This window comes from Buteo buteo, chromosome 6 (assembly GCF_964188355.1).
Source record: "Buteo buteo chromosome 6, bButBut1.hap1.1, whole genome shotgun sequence".
NCBI lineage: Eukaryota > Metazoa > Chordata > Aves > Accipitriformes > Accipitridae > Buteo > Buteo buteo.
Genome location: NC_134176.1, coordinates 33,436,144 through 33,451,088, shown reverse-complemented (window position 1 = coordinate 33,451,088; position 14,945 = coordinate 33,436,144).

Genomic DNA, 14,945 nt, shown 5'->3' with positions numbered 1-14,945 from the left:
ATCCAGTTTGATTGAGTCTATTTAAGTGAACAGCTAATAGAAAAGAGATCAGAAGTCACAGAACCACTAATGATATGGATGAAAAGGATATTGAGGTTACCTGCCCCAAGAGAAGATAAATCATAGTCTTCTAGTCTTCAGAACTCTCAGTGATGCCCATTCAAGCATATTTACACCATTAAAAAACATTTTCTATTGTCTAGCTTATATCTGCGTTCCTGCAATTGTAATACCATTGCTTCTTAAGCTATCTATTATTAAACACTTTAATCCTCTTTAATCCTTTGTTTTTCATATTATCTTTTTATATATTTGAAACTCATCATCATGTGTTCTCTGTTTTTCTTTGCTACGCTAAATGACTTGAATGTGTTCAGACTTTCCTCATGGCTTACACTTTGCAGATCATTTTTGTTGCCCTTCAGCTCCAGGCTACTCTCCACTCAAGTCAGGCCTCTCTCTGTGGAAGAGTCAACAAGAATGCAAGCAATATTGAAATGCATTACTTGTCCATAGCAGAAGTAGTAAAAAGGGTTTGGGACTTTGTGAACAATATTTTCTTGTCTGGAAAGGCAAAGAATAGAAAAAAAAAATCATAGGAACTTTACCGTTTGTTTTGCAGTGAAAGAGAAATGAGGAAGAGGAGAGTGCTGGGGAAAGAAGGATGTCAAAACTGTACTAAGAAAAAGAGACGGGAACAAGGATAGGGTAGCAGCACACTCTGGCACTGATGGTTTGAATGTTGCGTACATCTGGGTGTAAGAATCTGTCCCAGAAAAACTGAATTATTGCCAGAGAGAGGAAGTCAATCAACTAAGATATCAGAAAAAGGAACAAGCAAAGCAGGTCAAAAATTAGCCAACAGAACTAATCTGAGAGAAAATGGTATTTATCTGAAGAAATTTGGTGCCTTGCGCTCAAAAAGTCTATTTTTGTTTGAATGTAAGAAATACCCCAAATGGTTGTTATTTCAGATTTGTTTTCATGCTGAGGCTTTAGCTACAGTGCTTCCTAGCCATGTTTTCTTCTGCTGGTCAAATACTTGAAGCAGTTTTTAGAAACACAAAGCTCAGTTTTGCTTCATTAAAACCAAACTTTTATGGCAAGCTCAAGACAAGATGGCTGTTTGGATGGGTGTTAGAAAGGTATTAGTTGAGGGGTTGATATGCTTCCAACATCTTGAGCAAAATTCCCTGTTCAGTGTCCCAGGTCCTTCCATACGGCTACTATCAGAAACGTGAATGATGAACAACTTCGCTAGCCACTCTGTTCTTTTGGCTTCCCAGGCAACCTGCATGCATACGAAGGCTTCTTGGATCAAGATAACAGTTATCGCAGCAATATTCCTACTACCTCTGTACGTTCACCAAGCTGCCGCACTTTGTGTTTGCTGACATAGGAGAATAACCTTTCCCAATGTACAACACCAGATGGTAATTGGCTTCTAATAATAGAACAAACCACAGAGGCTTCCTGCTGCTTAGCCTTGCTTTAATAGGTGACAGCAGAAAGTTAGCCACCTGATAGATGCTGTAAAAAGGGTAAGAGTTAAAAAAATAACGCAGGCCATAAGGGTATGATTGTCTATACTCTAACATAGTGTTGGGGTTTCTTCAATCACAGTGATGATGATGACGATGGTGCCAAGAAAAACATCCCTGCAACTAGCCCATGGAGCATTTTTCAGTTTGCACCTTGGTTACTTTAATCAGATGTATTTTCTGCAGCATACAAGAACTTAGATTCATTTCTAAAAAGCCAGTGAAACAACATCAAGATTTATATGTAAAGAACTTCAGTTCCAGTACACATGTTTCTTGGAATCAGAGCTGAAATTCAAAGACCTCTAAACATCAGGCATGTATCAGCTAGTGCAGCATATACTTCCAGACATCAAAGAAGTGAGGAAACTTTTTTTTTTTTAATCAATAAGGAAGTGGTCACCACTCTTAATTTCCCACATCATTACTTGTACTTTTCCAGTTGTCTCTTCCCACCTGTAGCAGTATACTCTGAGCCTCACTTTTGAGCCTGTCTGATGCAGATACCCGTCTGAGGATATCTACATCTCTCGTGTAGATACCAATGCCAAAGCTATCCAGTATATACTAGTCACATGCAGTAAATATGGCCACAAGCAGTTCTTTCCTGGCATCCCCAAGAGTTCTCTAATGAATTCTTCCAGCTTTAAAATGATGCCAGGCGTCCTTGAAGAGGAGAAGAACCAGAATAGAGGAAAGGTAACTTCCTCATCTGCAGGAGATCTTCCTTTCTCTTGTGACTAGTGTAGTCATCTAGTATAGAAAAACTATCTGAATTTTCTTACAAATCTATATGGACAGCACAGGACAGGAAAAAACCAGACAACTTCTTTCTTTCCTTAAAGCAATTTGGGGAGCTACAGCTGAGAATGACACCTGAGCTGGAGTCAGCTTCAGCCCAGAGGCACAGTGTTCTGCTCAACGTTAGACACTGCTCCCTTGCAAAGGACAGGGGGGAAAATTACAGGAGGTGTTACTGTTCTTATCATAACACCATTTATTCTGTAGTCCACAACACTGAAAGCAACAAGACTTAGCATTGATGTAAAAACAACAGCATCTAATATTGCCACTTAAATAGATTAAAGTGATCGGCATGCTTAGGTTTATATATAACAAGAGCCAGCATAACCTCGGGACACGGTAAGCCAATATCCAGGTCTTGCTGGCCAATATCCTGTCTCTTGCTTACAACTAGGTCTCAGCAATCACAGAATTGGTGTCTGAACCTTTTTTTTTCCTATTGTTTGCTGTGCTAGCACTTGCTGGAAGTTAAATACTATTACCATGCTTCTCTCTTCACCAAAATGATAAAAAAAATATCTCTGAAACTCTCTGAACTTCCAATGTCAAAATAGAAATTCTGAGCACACCAGCCCTAACATTTTGAAGTCTTTAGAGGTCTAGGATACAAGCACATCATATTGTAAGCAGGAAAACAGCTCAAGGACTTATGGTTAAATTTTTTGTCCTTCTCTATGGATCTTGCATTATTTCAATAATAGCAAGTCTAGCAAAACATACAAGGGCAGAGTTTTTTATCTTTTTTTTTATTTCTTCCTTTTTACTTTTCCTTTCTCATCTCTTCACTCCTGGTGGGGTGCTGTAAGCACCCATTATCCTCCAATTTACAGACCCAGATGAGAACATATCACCGTATCCAAGAGAGTCCTCCACTTTTTTTTTTCCGTACAGGAGCCTCAGGTGTCCAACCATTATCACTCTCTGCTATTTCATGATGCATATAACACAACATTGATACTATGATGCCTTCTAAATGACAATACAAGCACTCCTCTTCAAGGTTTTCTTCCTCAGTCCGACATACAGATCAAAGACACTTCCAAGATATTTTCAGGACACAGGTAACTAACCTACTTCCAATCACTTATTATTGCTCTTTCTCAATGACCACATTTTCATGGCACGTAAGGGTTGGCTGACAACTGTCAAGTTAAATATCTCTATGTACATTCTCATTTTTTTTGGTGAGATATTCAGATATCATTGAGCTCAATAAATACTACACTTGTATTGAGTGTTTTTTTCTGTTAGATTATATTCAAGTTCTGCCCTTTATTTATGTTACTTGGAATGTGTCATTAATGTCTTTTTTTTGGTTGGGATTTTTTAACCCGTTTCACTCCCCAATAAAATCTTAATATCTGTGGTTTTGAACCCAAGGTTATTTTGAGATTTGTTACACCGAACATTCTTCCAAGGGATAATATCAACTCTATTCTCCTCTTTACTACTTTGTGTAAGTCAGGTGCCTTGTTTGCCAGAGGTACAATACTGTCAAATCAAGATCATTATAACCTTGCTGATCCTTTGCATTGTATTCCTATATTATTTCTAGCAACTGCAATTTTCAAAAGAAGTTAAAATTCAAAGTTTCAAAATTCAGGTTTGTGGTTTTGGGGGGGTTGTTTGTTTGTTTGGGTTTTTTTTGTCATTGGGTTTTTTGTTTGTTTGTTTGTTTTGGTTTTTTTTGTTTTTTTTTTATGGCCAGGCATAATTAACACTCCTTTGTGTAACTTTGCTCAGCGTATATCTATGGAAACTTACACAAATGCCATGTGTATTTATTTCTAAAGCTAGAGAACATATGAATGCAATGACTTGGGTAATTAAAGAACACACTTCACACAGAAGCTTGGATTGGCTTCTCAGTTGAAGGTCAGAGCTATCATCTCCTTAAACTGCATTCTGCATGTCCCAATCAATCTGTCAGAACTCCTGTATGCACCCATCAGTGCTGAACAGAAGCAGAATTTAACAGAAAGCAGGTAATCAATAGTAGTTATGTACTGCAGCAAGGTGAGAAGGCAAACTATTTGTGAAGGGTGTTTAGGGAAAAATAGTTAATTATCTCCTATATGGCCTGACCAGCTACCTCAGTTTAAAGAACAATTAGTACAACATTGTAGTTCAGAAATATATCTGAAAGAGGAAGTTAAATTCTGGTGGAGAAACTGTTCTATTTTTTCTACTTCTTTTTTTGTTATTAGTAATGCATTAACTGTATTTCAGTATTTCATATATTGTACTCAAAGAGTAAGACAATTTATTCAAAAGTATTTAAGGATTTTAGAGCTTTTTTTCAATTACACTTTATATCACTATAATAGGCAAACAAAGATTATTTAGTAGATGAGGACATGAATAGCACAGCCCACTGTTTGACAGGTGGAATTAACTAGCAAGAAAAGTCCCAGATTCCTTATGTTTCTTGACAAAAGAGCACCTCTTCATGTTTTACAAGAAACCATTTTAACAGAGAAAAAATAAAAAAAAACAGTCCTAGTATAACTTGCAGATTGTTATCAGAAGAACTGAGGAAAACAAGCCCTGTTATATGAAGAAGATGGCAGAACATAAGCTAAAACAGAAGTGATAATATAAAGAATTGTATCTGAAGCAGAACAACCATGAAATAAGAGGTGATAGGTACAACAGTAAAGTTAGCTGGTAGAATCATTAAAGTTAGAACCTGTTTAAATTTTCCTTCTTTTTTTGCTACTAGTGACTTTCCTAATATTTTGCACATTAAATATGGGACTTGAGAGAAACTGCTTTTTCAGGAATGTATAATGGATAGTATAACAGTTTAACATAGTTCTGGTGATTTTTAAAAGGCCAAGATAATTATCACTCATAGCACAGTGTAGCTGTTCATCAGTTTTAATTGCTTCAAGTGACAACTGTAATGCTCTAAGAACTACACGTATAAATTCACATATACAGTGATTTGGGAAAAATAAAAAAGGATGCTACAGCAATATTACTTTTGCTTTTTCACTTGGATGATTGATGAGGACACTTGTCTCCTTCAGAGCGAATAGTCATGCTTGAATTCATGACAGAAAAACACTATGAAAATAAATGCCATGAATTGTTTTTTTTCTTTTCTGTAAATTCAGTATAATTATGATATTACTAACAACATACTTCAAAGACTAGAGTATCACGATCACTGCTCTGCAGCTCCAGATATAATTGGTACTGTGCAGGAACAAGAATTATTTGACAGAGACTCTTCTTCTAGTCACCATTTCTCAGACTAATTCTCAACTACTTAATTACTGATATTTACAACTAGAAGTGACTTCTAGAAATCTCTTTCCCCTGATGATTTTTAAAAAAAATAAAAATAAAGAGCTAGACTGATATGGTTGGAAAACTATAGAAGGGAAAAAATGCACCCATTCAATCTGACCTCATCACTCAGTTCTAAGCAGGGGAAAAATACATTTTCTAACACCACTTGTGGTAGCACGTTCTTTACGTCTTGCTTCAGAAAATTGTGGAATCTGAACTAATGGTTCAGCTCATGATAGTTAAGGATATATTATCAAGTAGACAAATACCCTCTCGTTTCAGAAATAATTTTCTAAGAAAATCTTTTATTTTTTGACAGTTGTCTAGTTCAGGTGACCTCATCTTTCATCTTAACTGAGATACAAATAAACTGGAGATAGGATACAAAACTCCTGAGAAAATGGAGGATGTTTATGTGAAAAATGAGTCACATATATTATAAATTAGAAATATTGGGTGTATCTTTTGAGTGTTGCATGTGTACATCTAATAGAATTTCTACATATTCATTTTGTGCATCTGTGAATTGTTTTCCGTTCCATACAAAGCCATGAAGAACTACAAGCTGGGTGTGAATGAGACTTGTACAAGTTCACAGTCAATTCCAAACCCCAGGGACAGTGCTTGAGAGAGAAACGTTTACATAAAAACAGTTGTTATTTTCATAGAAAACTGTGAATATACAACCAGGGAGATAGGGATAAAACCTGTCTAACACAAAACAAAACAAAGCAAAGCAAAACAAAACAAAGGCTCCCCCATGCCAGTGTCATTGCAGCATTATTTTGTTTGCAAATCAATAAAGATGTCATTTATTGTAAATTGAAACTGACTCCAGTGACTGGAGGGATTAATGGTCATGACAAATTGACCCAGTGCATGCATTGCCTTGTCTAACTCCATTGTGACCCAAAGTTACGTTGACTAACAAACTTGAATTTTTAATTCCCCTGATTTTAAGTTGACATTGGAATTCTGGCCGTAACAACAATTACAATTAAGAAATTACATTTCTTCATGTCTCTTCCTCAGATGGTCAAGAAAACCTGGGAAGTCCCTTTTTCTCTTACAACAATTACACTGTGGTAAACCCTCATCTTTCAAATCTTAATCCTAGACCAGAAAGATCTATTCTTTTATTCCTTCTTGCATCCCTTGCCTACAGTTGGTAAGCCATTCTATGGTGCTCACAGAAGTAATCTATTTCTCAGGTCCTACTTGCTGTAATTCACACTTTGAGACATAAAGAATATTAACTTTTCAACCTTTTCAAAGTAGCTCTAAATGACTCGATTTATCATGTTGGGCAGGGGAGTCTTAACCTCTTTGGTCTGTCAAGACTGAAGGAAAATGTGCTGTGCCACAAATCCCACCTTCTCTTTTCCCCAGTTTTCTCAAAAGGGATTAAAAGTGTGTGGCTCACCTCCATCCTACATGGCCAGGTTTCGTTCTTTCAGAGGGAAACAGAGGGAAAGCAAAAGAGGAGAAGGGAAGCTTGTTATCTAACACAAAGAATATACCCAAGCTAATGTTTCTCTACAGAAACTGAAATCTCAGATCCAGAAGTGGCCAAGGGCATCCATCTGTAAGTCAATTCTAAGTATCAGGCTAAGAACACCTACAAGAATAATAATTATCACCAGGGAATCTGTACTGTAATTTAGAACACTTAAGAGGCCAAATTAATAAATGCAAAGTTAAGTTTCTCTATCATTGAATGTAACTTAAAACATTACATAAAGGATCATCACAAAATTCCATGTGCTTTAGCAAAACAGTTCTTCAAGGCAGACCTAGTGTGAAATTCACCACTTATTTATGTCTTAATAATTGACATGCACAGAAGATTGACAAAATACGCCTAATACACAGAGAACAGTAGCAGCAAAAATACAATTGAGCACATGCTGTAATAAATGAAAGCATTTCAGAGAATTTCTCTTAAAACAAGCATGACTGCTGAACACAAGTGCTCACAGCAGCAGGAGCAATGAGATTAGGATACTCCTTTTCAAAGAGAGCTTGAAAATATTTGATAATGTGCATTTGTTGAAGAGGAAGACAACTTGTACTAATTCTGACACACATATGCTTGATGGTATATATTGTTACATGACAAATATTGGGATGATAAATTAGTACCATGAAAAAGAGTGAGACTATTATCTTAATGCAAGTAAAAATGGTAGTAGGAATGTATACAACCTCTTAATATTGTGAAGTTCTTCCCTTTCCCTGATACTTCATAAAGGAAATAATCATTTCTTTAGCAATTCCTCTCACATGAAAGAATTGTATTCTAGTATGCAGCTGGCTCAAATAACTTTTAACCTCTGATAAATCATAAACTTCTAAAATGTCCCTCCCGCATTCTCAGAAGTTATAGTTACACATCCTTTCAATACCAGTACCTGAAGGATTAATTTTTTCTGTACACAACAGTTCATGTAGGACATTAAAAGTCATGGTGGCAGTATGCTCTACATTTTCAAGTCAAGAGATTTAAATTCTTTTCTGACTCTTCTCTAGGATCCCATTGCCTACACAATAGGCAAGAAACAAGGCACATAATCATTATTGCTTTTATTAATCAGCATAATGGAATTAACAAGAATTGTAAGAAACAGTATTTTCCTTTTAGCTTTTGTAAATAGGCTAATTAACTCAGTAAGTACCTTTTGACAGTAGAAATGGTTTCTCCTCACATTATTCTTTTCTCAGCTCAGCAAACTTCCTGTACAGAATGTTGTTCATGTCATTCTTCAAAACCTTTCTAAGAGTGTCCTGAAAAATCCACACAACTACCAGGTTTACGTGGCCAAATACAGTTTACTGCAGCAAAACCAGCTAAGTGTATATTTTGATTACATTTGTGGTACTAATATCTAGAAAGTATATACATAACTCCAGAAATCTGTTATGTGCACATACAGAGAACAGAAACACTGTATTGAGGGGAAATTCAGAAAAGGGAGAAAAAGGATGATAATGCAAACTATAACTGCAGTAACTAAAATGACAAGCAGTAAGTTATGGCTATGTGACTTCTGCCATACTGTGTCGAGTAAGCTTAACTCCCTAGTCAAGCTATAGAAATTGGCAATGTAGATTCTCTTAGACTTCCTATTTGCAAAATAAACCATGCTTGCTTAAAACACAACGGCTGAGTATCCCAAAAAGTGGTTTTAAGCAAGTTTCCTTTATTGGCTAAGTCTGAACCCAGTTAGCTGTCAGAACATAACTGGGGAACTCATTAAACCCTTGTATCTGAACTGCTTCTGATGATGTGCGTATAATATTTTTCTCGGGATCAGCTACAGTTGATAGGATGAAAGCTACTGGACTTGCATCTTCCCACGGGAAGATGTTCTTCTGTTTCATTTGAACTTAGGATTACATTTTTATGATGAGTAGTTATTTCCTGGGTACGTCTGGCAAATAAGTATTTTCATATACTAATGTGATTTTGCTAACTTGCTCCATTAAATATGCTTTTAATACTTGACTCTACATATGTTCTAGTAGTCATGAAAAGACATGGTGTACTCGCACATTTTCTTTGTTTTAGAGGTATCATATGAAACCTTTGAAGGTTTTCCTGACAGTATGCTGGGTTTCTGTACCTCCCATTCATAAGTACCTTAATGCACTGTGCTGAAACTCACAAAAATCTCAGAGCTGAAGCTGAGGCACAGAAGTTGTCTAGAGAGTCTATGATTATACAAACAAGCCTACATCTTGGCTTACACAAAACAACCCTTTACCATCATCACCTCCTAGAAAGCCTCTGCTCTGTGCTCTCTAGGGATTCCAGCCAGCCTTTCTCTTCATTCTCTTCAATTTAAAAAAAATCAAATACCTTACTATTACCATCCCCAAAGCCTTTCCATCATTGTTTTACATTGACTTTCTTAGCAAGAAAAATCCTGAAGCTATTTTATTTGGAGAGATTTCTAGATTCCCCTGACACAAGTAGCTGCACTTGCAGTCTGACTTGGGGAATCACTGCCTCTGTGGCAAAATGCTACTCTATTGCTTTACAGTCCTTGAAGTGTCAAAAGTATGACAGATTTTAATACAATTTCTAGTAAGACAGGAATTAGTATTTACCAATATAAAGAATTTGATTGGAACTTCATAACACTACACTGGTTTGGCAAGTCATTGCAGCTCACAGCATGAGCTGTCAGCCACTATGATGCATTTCAGATAAAAAACATACTGTAAAACAACAAAATTGAGATAAAGGCTTTGTATCATTTTAGTAGTAACATTTTTACAAATCTCAGAACTGAAAAATTCCAGATTTGAAAACAGCAGATACTGGAAGTTTTCACTTAACCCCACTACAGGACAAGAAATCTTAGCAGAGCTGGTGAAATATTAAACTACCAACACTGCAAAGATCTTTTTGTATGGAAGGGATGGCCAAAAACCCCATTTCTTGTACTTTCTGACCAGTTAGAATGAAAATTAAGACACCTGTTTACCTTTCATTTGGGTTAAACTAAGCCCTCTGATAATATATCAGCATTTGATTAGGAATGAGGAAGTTGCTTACAGCTTAGGGCATGAAACTTGAAAATGGTTGAATTAAAGTCATCACGAGCATACCTTAAAATGAAACCCCATGCTGTTCATTAGAGAGCGCTAATCTATTTGATGTTAAAAAACAAAATCTGCCTAGTTTTCTATTTGTAAATTCTCTGCATGTTCTTATAAAATTTAACTCTATGTGACTGCCTTGCTTAGCTTATTTCTTGCATGACAACCACGATCACATCCTTTCCACAGACAATCACTTCTCCCCTGAAATGCTGAATTCAGTTGTCCTTTGAGGGTCACAGTGGCCCAGTCTCTCCTCATTTCTTTACTGAGACTTTCTGGTCTTTCTGTGCCTCCTGCATTCACTGCATGACTCCCCTGCTGGGTGTCATCCATGGGTAGTGGTAAGTCTTCTTTCTAAAAGTACTCATTCCACATCGTTCTTTTGTAACACAGTCTCTTTCACTTCAACTGGCAATCCCAATGCTCAATTTCTAAATTCCAAAAGCAGGGACAGGAAAGACTTTGCAGAGCTTTTTAATTTCATTCAGCCAAGTTAAGAAAACAGCTCAAGTTAGGCTGCCTGAAATACTGTTTGCAGTATGAATTCCTATAGCAAATACCATTGCAGAATACAAGTATTTCTGATGCTTTACTAGGATTTATCTTCTTTTCCTTGAACTACTTCTTCCATGCTTTTAGAAGGGAGTGTTTGTGTGTTTCAAAAGGGCAGTTTAATGAAAGCCAACACTGACAAGGCGCTCTGTGTGGCTCTGACACAGAGATGCTTTTGTTCCTTACACTAAACCAGAGAATGTCAGAAAACTGTTTGAGCACAAGGCAACAGACATTTTTTCCTCACAGTTGCTGAAGCCTGTGACAAAAGACATACATACACAGTATTGCCCCAAATACCTTGAACTCGGTTCTTTCATTGCATTTACACAAATGCATTCAGGCTGAAAGCTGACAGCTTCTTGCAGTGCTTGTAAAATCCAAGTAGAGAAGCAATGAGATTTTATTGCCACCTTTGCCCAGCTTTCCTCTGGTGTGTCTTTCTCCAGAAACGTTTTGCAATGACAGATTGTGCTCTGCAGGCAGTGTATACTGCACACCATGAAAGATATTATATTGCTAGAGCAGGAAGGGGCGGGGGGGGAGAATATGTTAGAAGCCTACTTTTGTTTCTGGTGCTTTTAACAAAACAAGAAATTAAAAATGTTTCCATTATACTCCTGACATTTTCTACTAGGAATAGAGATCTGGGGTTTATATTCTCAGATCTCCATTCTATTCCTGCCCATTCATTTTCTGTAAATTACTTCCATGCCTTAGTTTATACCTGTATGAAAGAAATGTGGTATTTTTCCTTGAATTCTTGTTACAGAAGGGTGAAAAATACTACATTCAAGATAAATACCTTGTATTGTTACAGGTTCAGCATGGACTTTGGAGAAAAACCTTTAGCAAGGTTAAGGAAGAAATGCCTAGGTTGGTGATCTAGCACTATGAATTTCTGACTATTAAATCTTATCCTAAATCCTTTCAGTCATGCTGAAACACCTTCACTGCAACTTTGCCGATGTGACCTATCCTCATTTTATGTGCATTGCACGTCTGCATCTTCATCTACAAACAGTAACAAACTGCAGCCAATAAATAATGCAACAGGAGCTGTTGAAACCCCAAAGGGCAAGGGCTAAAGGTGTACTTCGTGTTGGCCTTAAAAATCCCGAGAGTTTAGCTGTGGAGCCACCTCTTAGGATGAGGGACTTGTGAGTAATAAGAGAAAAAACATGATATTGAATACGGAAAGACTGTACAAAAGTGGGAACTAGGAAAGACAGTCAGGGTAGTAACTGAAGCCATAAATAACCTTGCTCGTTTACTGTGCCAGACAGAGACAGAGGAATGGATTCTACGAAGCATACCCAGTCAAATGAATGTGAACACATAACTTCTTCCTTCCTACCTACTTTTCCTCTTTCAGTGCCATTGCAGAGATTGCCATATAGAATAGAGACTTCAGGAAAAAAAAGATTTTCATCTAACATCTACTATGTTGAGGCAATTAGCAATAGCTAACAGTTAATGATGCTTTCCTCATGAACGGATGCTGAATTATGAAACCTTGCCTGGCAGATAAATGGTACCTTTCTCAGCCATCTGTCTTACAGATGATCCTATATGTACAGCCATTATTTCAGTCAGACACTGGCAGCTCTGCAATTGTTCATAGCCTCAGTGAAGAATAGTACCTGTCATTCGGTTTGAGGGCTCTGACTTTTAACAGACCTGTTTTCAGCTTGTCTGAAATGCTGAACAACTGCACATGGGGAAGCAACAGAAAAGAACAGGCAAGATAAAACCCAAGGGTACTCACATTTCTCTATAGGTAGGTTTAAAAGCCCTCAGGACCGTCCTGAAGAAATTTTGCTAGAACTCGCTGCTAGAATTGCAGACGGTTCTCTGCCCACTTGCGAGAAAACACTAACTGCAAGCCCTTCCACCGCTGCTGTCCTCTTCCCTGGGAGCTGCACCCCCACAGGGCTCTCTTGGCAGTTACTTCATCACCTCTTCTGTCTTGCCCACATGGTGACCCAGAAGTCTCCAACCCTTCCCTCACCTTGCCCACCCTCACCTCCGAATTTAGCTGCTGTTGATTTGCAGCATGAACAGTGCTTACACCTCCTTATCCCTAAAGACCAATATTGGGATGCTTCCAATTGAGCTAAGCTCTCACAAGCCTCAAATGAACATAGCGATCTATTATTAAAGCTAAATACCTTTTATTAGAGTGCCAACCACACCTACAATGCTAGGGATCTCACAGCTGTCACCAAATGTTTCCAGATGCTGTATTTAATAAAACTGGTAAAGGTTTTGGAAAGAAGGATTCTCATTAAAATCTTACTACTTCCCACAAGTAAATGCACTTTTTGTAGAAATTGTTATTTTCTGACCATGCTAATCCAAAGAAAGCTTCACTGTATCTCTTCTTTCTGAAATACGAAGAAAACCTGACTCACTGATTTGCCTGCAAACCAGCTTGTTGATTAATGTTAGTTGCATATGTTGAAGACTTCCTTTTTGATATAGTATGAAACACTATCAAATTTTTCTGGTTTATTTTTATCACATTTCCTTTCTGTTCTATCCAGAAGAGAACACTTAAGACATAAGAAAACTCTGTCCTCCCATCTTTAGCAGAAACAGAATTTCAACACAATACAGGCTCAAACTTTAGCTCCTCTGCAAAAGTTATCACCATTTTAGCTACCAGAGACCTGTGAAATTGTTTAAAATATCCATCAGAATTTTGGTAGATGCCTATTCTCTACACTTCTAAAGTCATCTGACTTCCCTAGCTAACAAGCTTACTTTTATACCCTTTTATACTCTGAATACTTGGCCTTAACACTGAAGATCTGCCATACTACTATGCCTCCATGTAACAGTATGTTTACACTCAGTTTAGAGTTGCTCAGTCATTATGAAAATATATAGTAAATTACCTTTTTTGCCTGTAATCCGTAGTTAACCCTTGCCAAAGCTAGCCACCATCACATTATCTATTAAAATGTTATCACAATTCGGACTGCATGAGGTGACAACAGATAAAAAGATAGTAACAACTCAAATAAAAAAGTATAATTGAAACATATATATATAATACCATATATGCTTCCAGATGATGCACAAAACAAGCTGAAATGATGTGCTATGACATGGATGCTGAGGCTTCAGAATCATTGGACAAATTAGTTTTTATATAAGTTCATGTCATTACCCCACTGGTAGCTGACCACTTCCATGAGGGACTAATTTTGAAAAAAATTAAAGCAATTTTTAATCTGAGATATTGCAATCCTTAAGATTGATATTGTGACTTGCAGCTGAAGGTGACAGGCATCTTAGTTTGATTTTCTGTCAAATATCGTGCCTTCAGGAGCATGGCAGCAACAATATTCTCCAACACACTAGCATATCTTTTACTTGGAAATCCTAATATATTGAATCAGTAAACATTCATGTTTGAGTCTCTTCCATGACTCAAACATAACAAACAAAACCCCATCATCTTTAGCATATATTATACACAGCAGTAGATTAGGCTGATGATTTATGAAAATTGTAAGATCAAGAAAAACAATGCCAACATGGTGAAATTGATCTAAAAAATGCTCAGAAAATGAACCAAACATTTTCTTTTTCTACTCTTACAGGATAAATGTACAATAACAATGGAAAAGAACTGTCATTGTTATGTGTAAGCTACAACAAAATGCTGTTCTGAGCAAGTTTGCTTCTGATGCCCCAGAGATCTATTTCTTTTACTAAAAGTTTCATACAGTTTGGGCACTGGCCATGTATGGCATTCAACATTAGATGGATGACATTCACTCTAGCAAAATTTACCCAGTAACTAAAGTAATGTAGGACATTTTTGAGATTAGGATCTTAGGGACCACGTTTAAGCCTGAAAAAAGGAGATGGCAGCAGTCAGTTCATATTCCATACAAGTCTTCTGTGAGTTGCCCTCATTCAAATATATGGGATTGCTTCTGTGTAGAATTCTACCTTTATAGTTTTATTCCCATAGAGCAATTAAAATTGCTTTTGTTTTGATAAAAATTTGTCAACAAAATTAGATGGCCAAAAGAAGACAGTAACAATTTGAGAATAAGCATTTTATAGCAAATTGAAAGCAAATTAACACAGAAGTTCTCTTTAACCTGTACAGCCTTTAGGTATGAT